Source organism: Physeter macrocephalus, unplaced genomic scaffold (assembly GCF_002837175.3).
Source record: "Physeter macrocephalus isolate SW-GA unplaced genomic scaffold, ASM283717v5 random_1302, whole genome shotgun sequence".
Classification (NCBI taxonomy): domain Eukaryota; kingdom Metazoa; phylum Chordata; class Mammalia; order Artiodactyla; family Physeteridae; genus Physeter; species Physeter macrocephalus.
The window spans coordinates 1-8722 of record NW_021147050.1 but is presented as its reverse complement, the minus strand read 5'-3'; the positions used below and the strand labels follow the sequence as shown (position 1 = coordinate 8722).

At 44.0% G+C, this 8722-nt stretch overlaps 1 long non-coding RNA gene across 1 annotated transcript; it reads left to right on the top strand.

Annotated features, from left to right (window-relative positions):
- The first annotated feature begins 3992 nt into the window (after positions 1-3992).
- Positions 3993-8665, top strand: LOC129391968 (uncharacterized). Its single transcript, XR_008616914.1, has 3 exons — positions 3993-4541; positions 5542-5720; positions 8405-8665. It is a non-coding gene; the product is annotated as an uncharacterized lncRNA (long non-coding RNA).
- The last annotated feature ends 57 nt before the right edge of the window (positions 8666-8722 follow it).

Genomic DNA, 8722 nt, shown 5'->3' with positions numbered 1-8722 from the left:
CAGCAGCAGAAAGAGCGAGAGCGCTAGCGCGCGTCCTCTCCGCCGTCTGGGGCCAGACAGCCTCCAGACTTGCCCGAATCACCCCCCACCCCAGCACTGTCTCGTCCTTTCTGCTCCGGCCGCCCCCTAATTCCCCTCCTTCCTCTCCTCCACCTCCTTTTCAAAAACCAAAACAACACAAGGGAGGGTGGCAAAAGCCTCCCCAAACCGGCCAATTCACTCAAAGACAACAAAAATAAAATAGTAAATATATAAAAATCTATATCCTAGAGTGGGAGAGACGTGGGACTAATCTTCGGCATTTATTTTAACACCTGGCAGCTACAATAAATAAATATATACATTTACATCAATAGATACACATAGGAAACTTGTAGCCAAAGCATTTGGCAAGAGCGGAAAAAAAGAATTAAAAGGTAAAATAATGATCATGAGCAGCGGCGGCGGCGGCAGCGGCAACAGCGGCGGCGGCGGCGGCAGCAGCAGCAGCGGCGGCGGCAGCAACAGCAATAATCACCTGGTGTCCGGCCTTTCCTAGAAACTTCTTGCATCACCACTTCTAAGAACCCCAGTTCTAAGAATCAACAGAGCTCAATTCTCGGAATTTGAGCTGCGGGCTTTACCACTGCTACGTGGCAGGGGAGGACTCGGTGTCAGCTCTCCGCGACTTTTGCCTGCTCCGGCCCATAAAAAACCCTCAAAGCCACAATATTTTCCCACTGTCCGGCATATTTCTGGTTCCTCACAGGCTGGGCGTCTCGGGTTTGGAGGTTTCGGTGTGAGGCTCGAGGGGCCAGACGGTGGCTCTCCCTCCCCGGCCCCCGGGCGATGGTACAGCCTGCTCCGCCACCGTCACGTGGGCGCCCCCTCTGTGACGTCGGCGTCTTTGCTGTAGCAAAGCTCGGCCTCTGGAATTCTGAGAACTAATTTGCTATTCGGTGACATAAGAGGGGGAGTGCGCTTTGCTTTCCCGGGGTCTGGGGCTAATTCCTCCTCTCTTCCCCGTAAACTCAGCTCCTCGAGCTCAACACACAAGGGAGCGAGAGGTTCTAACCTTTGGGAAAAGTCTGTTATATATAGTAGGTTTCGAGGCGAGTAAGAGAAAAAAACAATAAACACCACAGCTCTTTCCAGCTAGAATATTAGGCACCACGAGAAAAATATTTGCCAAGCAGTTTTCGGTGGGTTCATCTGCTTTATTTTTATTTGGGACAGTTTTTTTGTTTTGTTTTTTGGGTTTTTGTTTTTTTTTTTCCTTGTTGGTGTGGTGGCTCGGGATTTGGGGTTGTTGTATTTTGATGGGTTTCGAATTTTTGCTTCTGATTTTTGCCTTTTGCAACTTTGTGATGTTACGTAAATCGTAGGATCCCGCATCGGTTGGATTTTGTTTTGAGTGTTTTTGCCCCAATCTCATCTCTCAAGCGCTTTAAGGAAGATGTGTTATTTTAATACTGATACTATTGAAAGAAGCTTGAATTTTTTGTCGTGTGTGTTACATCCCAACCCCATTTTTTGGGGGGGGGGGTGCAATTTTCTTTCTCCCCATGGACTTTTACTGAGAGGACGCTCCCCTGCACTTGAGAGACATGTTCAAAGGATTTGTTTTGGTTTGTTTCTTTCCAGGACAGCAAGTGGTGGGTTTACTCTTTCTGTTATTGTTGACTCTTAGGAAATTTCTTGCTGCGAGAAACGTGTGTGTATGTGGGTGTGTGTACGCGTGTGTTCTACAAAATTCCGTGAGCCAAATACATGTTTGTGTTTTGCTTTTTTTAAGGTCTTGATTCCGCCGCACCCCCCCCCCCCGCCGCCCGCCCAGCTCGATTCAATGTCGTTGTAAAAAATCGCTCCTGTCTGTGTTTAAAGAGATCAGCCGGAGGGAATTCTAAAGGCCTACCGTGCCAGTATCACAGATACTGCGTGTGTTTAGAACAGACTGTGCTACAACTACAACGCGCTGCACGCAGCACAGTCCTCTTAGCTTTAGAGCTGAGTTTCGAGGAGGAGGAGGAAAAGGGGGAAATCTTTCTTTCTTCCTTACTTCCTTTCTTTTTAAAGGCAAATGCAGTGCAGAATCATTCCACTGTGGGCCTTGGTTTGTTTATTCAGAACTGCCAGTTTCCCTATTTAAATATTGGTTGGGGTTTTTTCCCCTCCTACTCATCCCTGAATGAGGGAGACTCTTGTTTCTTTTATGTCTCTCTCTTAAAAGAAGGGTGTGAGGGGAAAATAATATTTCAGATTCCTCAAGTATTAACCCAAAATGTTTGGACCAGAAGCAGCTTTCAAAGGTCAGGCTGTTCTGAGCCTTGGCTATGAGAGTCCTTCAGGCAACTCATTAAATTACAGACGAGTTCTTAAAGGTTCCACAAAATTTCTGCACATGTTAATTTCCAATAAAGATATCTCCCAAAATAATCTACCTCTCCCAACCCCAAATTTGGGTTTACAGAACTGAGCAGAGCTATGAAAGATTGCTGGCTGTTTCCTGGGATATTTGGGATCTCTTTCCCAGAATGCCATAAGAAGTTCAGATCTATCGCTGAAAATGTTGTTGTCAGTGCAGCCCCCTTTTGGAAAAGGCTGTGTTGGGGTTTTTAAAACCAGGAGCGATCCAAAGGGGTCGACTATTTTCACAAGGGCTGGAGCTTAGGAAATATGCATAAGTGTCTGTCCCTGTGAAATCTGAATATTTTAATACTTATTGACAGATGAATTACTGCAGCCTCTGCAGAAAAGCCTGTCTTGTGAAGGATTTTTGAAAAATATACCCAGGACTAATGCTGTCACTGTTGTCGAAATGAACATTTTACCCCCAAAGACACATATCATCCAGTGCAGATCCATTTGGCCGGAAGGGAGACTGTTTTTCTGATTGTCTTCTTCCCCCTCATTTTCAAAGCGTTTTAAAGGAATCCCACTGGATTCAAATGACACCCCGATTTTGCTGAAGTGATCGTCTTTGTGTATTTGTATGGGTGATAATTTTTCTATCTTTTATGAGTAATAACTTTAGAGTTTCTCGGGTGTCTGTATGGTTTGGAATGTGAATTGTATGGCTCTGCCCTATTACTGATCCTACAATGAGATTACTTTTGTGATTTGGGGTCACTTTTCTTGTCAAAGTTTCCATCCTGCCTCACTGGCTCCTCCCGCCCCCCCTTAAATACATAGCTTGCCCCTCCTGCTTTCTCTTTGCCACTCCAATCTTAGCCCCGTGGGGGCGCTGCAGAGCAAAGGGAAATCTCCCTCTGACAGCAGAACAAACCAGAGCGGGGGCTGGGAATGAATTCACCCTTCTTTAATTCTCTGCGGGGAGCCCTTGGAGGAAGACCCCACCAGGCCTGGTTTATAGATAAATAATCCTACCGCCAGGGACCGCAAACCTTCTCAGGACGTTATTTCTGGGACCCAGTGCCAGGTTCCCACATTTCTATTTTTTTTTTTTTTTTTTTTTGCCAAATTGAAGTGTTTACACCGAAAGAAATTAACCAGAACAGGAGACCGTTAAATGGAAAAAAAAAATTATTAAAGCTATTTTAAAGATGAAGATTTACTTTTAGGTAGGTCCCCTTTTGTCTGCGGAATGAATGGTGAGGAAAATCGTGTACCCACCTCTCAATCTCTTTTCAATTCCTAGGAAAGTAACTTTATCAAATTTTATACCAGTTGAATTTCTTCCAGAATGCCTTCTCTCATTCTTGATCTCTCCCCAGTAGTAACCAGTTGGCATCACTTTGTGGACCTCCCTCATTCCAGCAGTGCTAGGATTAAAGAAAGGATTGACTTGAATATATTCAAATTCTTTTAAATGATCCTTAAGAAGCTCTAAAGAGAGATTCCATGTCTGGGGTCTTATGTGTGATTCCTGTGGACTTGGAGGGGCTGTGTATCAACCAGTCCTATGATTTAATGGTTTCTGTCTATTAATACTCAGTAGAGGACCAGGCCAGCCCCTTTGCCTGGTGTTCTGGGCATAGTAATAGGATACTAATCACAGGTTCTGGGTAAATAAAAGCTTTGTTACAAAATAAAATAGCTTGGTCTTAATATTACATCTATTTAAGGAAAGGAACAGATTTTGCATCCAGTTCCCCCCGGAGAATCTTCCCCACAATTAAATCATAGCTGAAAAGGAAACTATCCTTGGAATAAGCACTGTCCTGTCCTCTTTCTAAGGGGACTCCAAACAGGAAATTGGTTTCCCCTGTCAGGAACTTCTGGCACCTTGGTAGATCTTTATCACATCACAGAATTACAGATTTTAGAACTGGAAGGAACCCTGAAGGTCAATCACTCAGCTCCTCAAGGCTTCCTTCTTTCAAGAGGACAGGATAGCCATCACTGGAGGCGTGCGGGACCCCAGGACACAACTGAAAATGTGTCTTCGTGGTTTGGTGGTCCTGTGTTAGAAAATCAGGGTGATCTGACTACCTGGGTTTGGAGATGGGCATCTTGTTTTCTGGCAGAATTGAGGAAAGCAAGGCTGCTTTAGGCTGTGTGTAAAATTGTAAACTGGTTCTCAGAACAAACTCCAAGTCACAGTGAGTATTGAGTTGTTTTGTTGTTGTTGTTGTTGTTGTTTTGTGGTACGCGGGCCTTTCACTGTTGTGGCCTCTCCCGTTGCGGAGCACAGGCCCCGGACGCGCAGGCTCAGCGGCCATGGCTCACGGGCCCAGCCGCTCCGCGGCATGTGGGATCTTCCCGGACCGGGGCATGAACCCGTATCCCCTGCATCGGCAGGCGGATTCTCAACCACTGCGCCACCAGGGAAGCCCGAGTATTGAATTTTAATTGTCATCTGGGCTTGGTTATGCTTGTCACCTGTGCTATGGTACTCAACAGCTACTTTTGATGGTATGGGAGATCTTATTTACCCATTAGTTTTATTTCAAATCCTTCACTTAGAGCTATTATAAACAAGCTCCTTACATTATCCTTGGAGAAAGAAAGGTGTTTTCTTGGTATGATTTAGAGAAATTGAGCAGAAAGTTTTGAGACATTAAAAAAAAAAAATAGAAGATGATTTCCAGCCACTACCTTCAGAAAAACAAGTGTCAACGTTTATCCATATGTTGCCTGCTTTGAGCCTCTATTATCCTGAGACCTTTTTTTTTTTTTAGTTTAGAAACCTTTTTGGTCTAGCTCAGAGTTTCCCCCCCAAACACTGATTTTTTTTCCACACTTTTCTCACTTATTCAAAATGGAAATAAATATCGGAGCTTAAAATAGAGAAGTGATGGGGGGGGAGTGCATAATCATTTGTTTACAGCACTCTAGCACTGTTTTGAATAACAGGGTTTTCACTTCCTAGGAAACCTTAGCATGAGGGAAAGCAGCAGCTGGACCAGGAAGGGGATGCAGGGAGGAAAGCACTTGAGTGTTTGCAAACTCGGGGTGGCTGGCCCACCGGGCTGCTGTACTTCGCTGTCTTTACTACCTAAGGCTAGAAGTGGAAAAACTTGATTTGCGTGTTGTGCCTGCTTTTTTTTTTTTTTTTTTTTCTTCTCCACACCGCCCTCTGTACACCTGACCATGCCGAAGCCTATCTGAAGCCGGCTTGACGGCAGGGAGAGCTGGAGAGCGGAAGAATGTGCTGAGGAAGGGAGTGCTCGGTACTTTTCCATTCACATCTCCACAGTGGCTTTTCTTGTTTATTTCAACCTCCACCAGCGGAACCCTGTCAGCTGCCTGAAATCCGAGTCATTAAACTGTTCCCTGAGGTCAGACCACAGATGCTTGGTGCATGTTTCCTACATGTCGGTGTCTATGTAACATAGGTACATACAGAGACACACGCACAAACGTGTAACTCCGCGGGGGCACAGCGTGAGGTGGGCGGGGGGGGGAATGGATTTGTTGTCAGAAAACCTTGGTTTCTAATTACCGTTCTGCCTGGAACTCCTTATGGGACGTGGAGCAAAACCACTTGTCAGGACTCAGTTTCCTCAACTGTGTGAAGGAATAACCCCGATGGTTTGCAGCATGTCTATCTGTTCTAAATTCGATAACTTGTGTCTAAATATATATTTATGTAACTTTAAGGTGGAGGGGGGATGGAAAGGAGCTGAGTGTATGTGTCCCTGGGGTGGGAGAAGGAGTTAAAATGTAAACTTCTAAGTAAAGAAGGCAGTCCCAGAATCTTCACCTCTATCAATTTTTAACCAGTTGTAGACCAAAGTCTGGGATTCTGCTGAGTAGGTCCAAAAGCCAATTGAAGATTTTATTTTATTTTTTTGTTTGTTTGTTGTTTTTTTTTTCCGGTACGCGGGCCTCTCACTGTTGTGGCCTCTCCCGTTGCGGAGCACCAGGCTCCGGAGCGCAGGCTCAGCGGCCACGGCTCACGGGCCCAGCCGCTCCGCGGCATGTGGGATCTTCCCGGACCGGGGCACGAACCCGCGTCCCCTGCATCGGCAGGCGGACTCTCAACCACTGCGCCACCAGGGAAGCCCAATTGAAGATTTTAAATGTTAAAAGTTGGAAGGGGCCGATTCTAAGACCTTGTACCTTTGATCTCCTGCATTCATAATCAGATGTGACAGTTCCCAAGTGTCTCTTCTGCACTAGAGTTCTTCTTTTTTTTTTTTTTTTTTCCTTCTTCTGTTTGGTTTTGGAAACAGTCCCAGTCAATGATAGGAAGGAGATGACACTTGTAAACTGGGCACACCTTAAGCCACTGGGCCCCATGTGGATGTAAAAAAATATGACATAATATTCATACACACACACAAAAGAAGGAGAAAAAAAAAGAAAAAACTAGACAGAGATTCCTGGTAAGAAACTTAGAGGTAGTTCAGCCATCACTGCATTAAAGGTAATTATTTGAAGTCAGAGGAAATAACAGATGAGGCGTTTGCCCTTACCAAAAAAAAAGCCTTGCTCTACCAGAGCAAACTTGAAGGTAATGGAAGAGATTCTTTCCACCAATATTTCCTATGCTTCTTTTATCTCCATTCTTTAAAAAGAAAGGTCTAATGTTTCTCAGGCCTGATTGCCTAGCAAAGCCTTTAACGGACCTCAGCATCTTCAGGACATAATTTAAAGTGTAGCTCCTATTTATTAACAGTGACCTCCCCCACCACCACCATCCCTCCTCTTAGACTTTCTGGAATATTGATGCACATGTACAAGGAGAGATGGAGTCAATTACATTCTCTCAATGAAATACTCTTGAGAGTTACAATATGCTAGCACTGGGAAGGTCCTTAGCAATTGTCCAATCCCACACGACTGAATTTATATCATTGGAAATTGAGGCCCGCACAGAATGTATTTGCCACACACACTGGATCAGACTGAGCCAGGTCCAGAATTTTGATGTCCTGGTTCTAAATCCACTATGTTTTTCCATGGCTTATCATGAAAAGAGGACGTGGGGTGGGCAGCTCTGCAAAAGAGCCATTTGCTGTGGCCTTACGTTCAGAGAAGGTCTCACATTTGGACTTTTGACGTCATCTCCACTGAGATTCTACATCAGTCTTAGCAGTACATGGACAGGATGGAAAGGAGCAGACCCTCATCCACAAGTTCTGCGTGTATGTCCCAGGGTAGGACCCAGTGTCGGAGCCACCACAGGCTCCTACGGTACTGTGATTTAATACTGTTCATAAACCTATAATTATCTTATGAATAGTACAATTGCATTGTAATTGTGTGTATGCTGGTGTTGAAAGTGTAAAATTTAATATATTTTTGGCCTAGAAACAATGATACTACACTAGCAAAGAGCCCACCTGGTACCAGATCTTGATTTCTGATACCTCTGTGCAGTAATGGAAAACAAGGCTCCTGGGAGAAACGTCTGGTTCTAGATCTAGGACTGGGGCAAGAAGTATTCAAAATTAGAATGGAACATCTTATAGCCTCATAAATAAAGAATTGCTGAAAAACAAACAAAAACTACATCGATGGGGGATATTTCAAAGAGACACTGGAGCCACTTGAAGAGCTCCCAATGGGCAAAGCTGGAAGATTTGGAGTAAAAAAAAGAAATCAAGTAATATTAGATTACAATCCAAAGTATAAAAGAAATATCCGTGAATCCACACTGTTATAAATTATTAAATAAATTAATAAATCATAGAAAAGAGACAAATCTCCCTTGCAGAAGAATTCCAAATAATTTATGTAGATACACTGCCGGCAAGGATGGGGGCAGGGGGCGGTGTATAACTCCTCACTCCTCAAGTGTGAGCTATGCACAGTGACTCCCTTCCAAAGAGTACAGTATGGAAAGGGAGGAAAGGAGGGAGGGAATAATTTTACATGGAGAAACCTGACAAACACTACACCAGCCAATTCATCAAGGTCAACATCAGCAATTATAAGCCATGTTGACTGTATGTACCTTTGATCTGAGGAGATGAAAATGGCTTTTTACCTCTGTGGTCTTCCTCCCATACCCCAGTCTATTTATGAGAAAAGTATCAGACAAATTTCAACAGAAGGGCATCCTACAAAAGTGTTCACCAGTATTCCACAGAACTATCAAGGAAAGTCTGAGAAATTGCAGCAGCCAAGAGTAGCCTCAGAAGATATGACAACTTAATGTAATGTAGTATCCCGGATGGGATCATGAAACAGAAAAAGGTAAGGTAAACCCAGACAAATCTGAATAAAATGAGGAGCTTTAGTTAATAATATTGTATCAGTATTGTTTCATTAGTTGTTACAAATGTACCATAGTAATATAAAATGTTAATAATAATGGGAAACTGGGTATAGG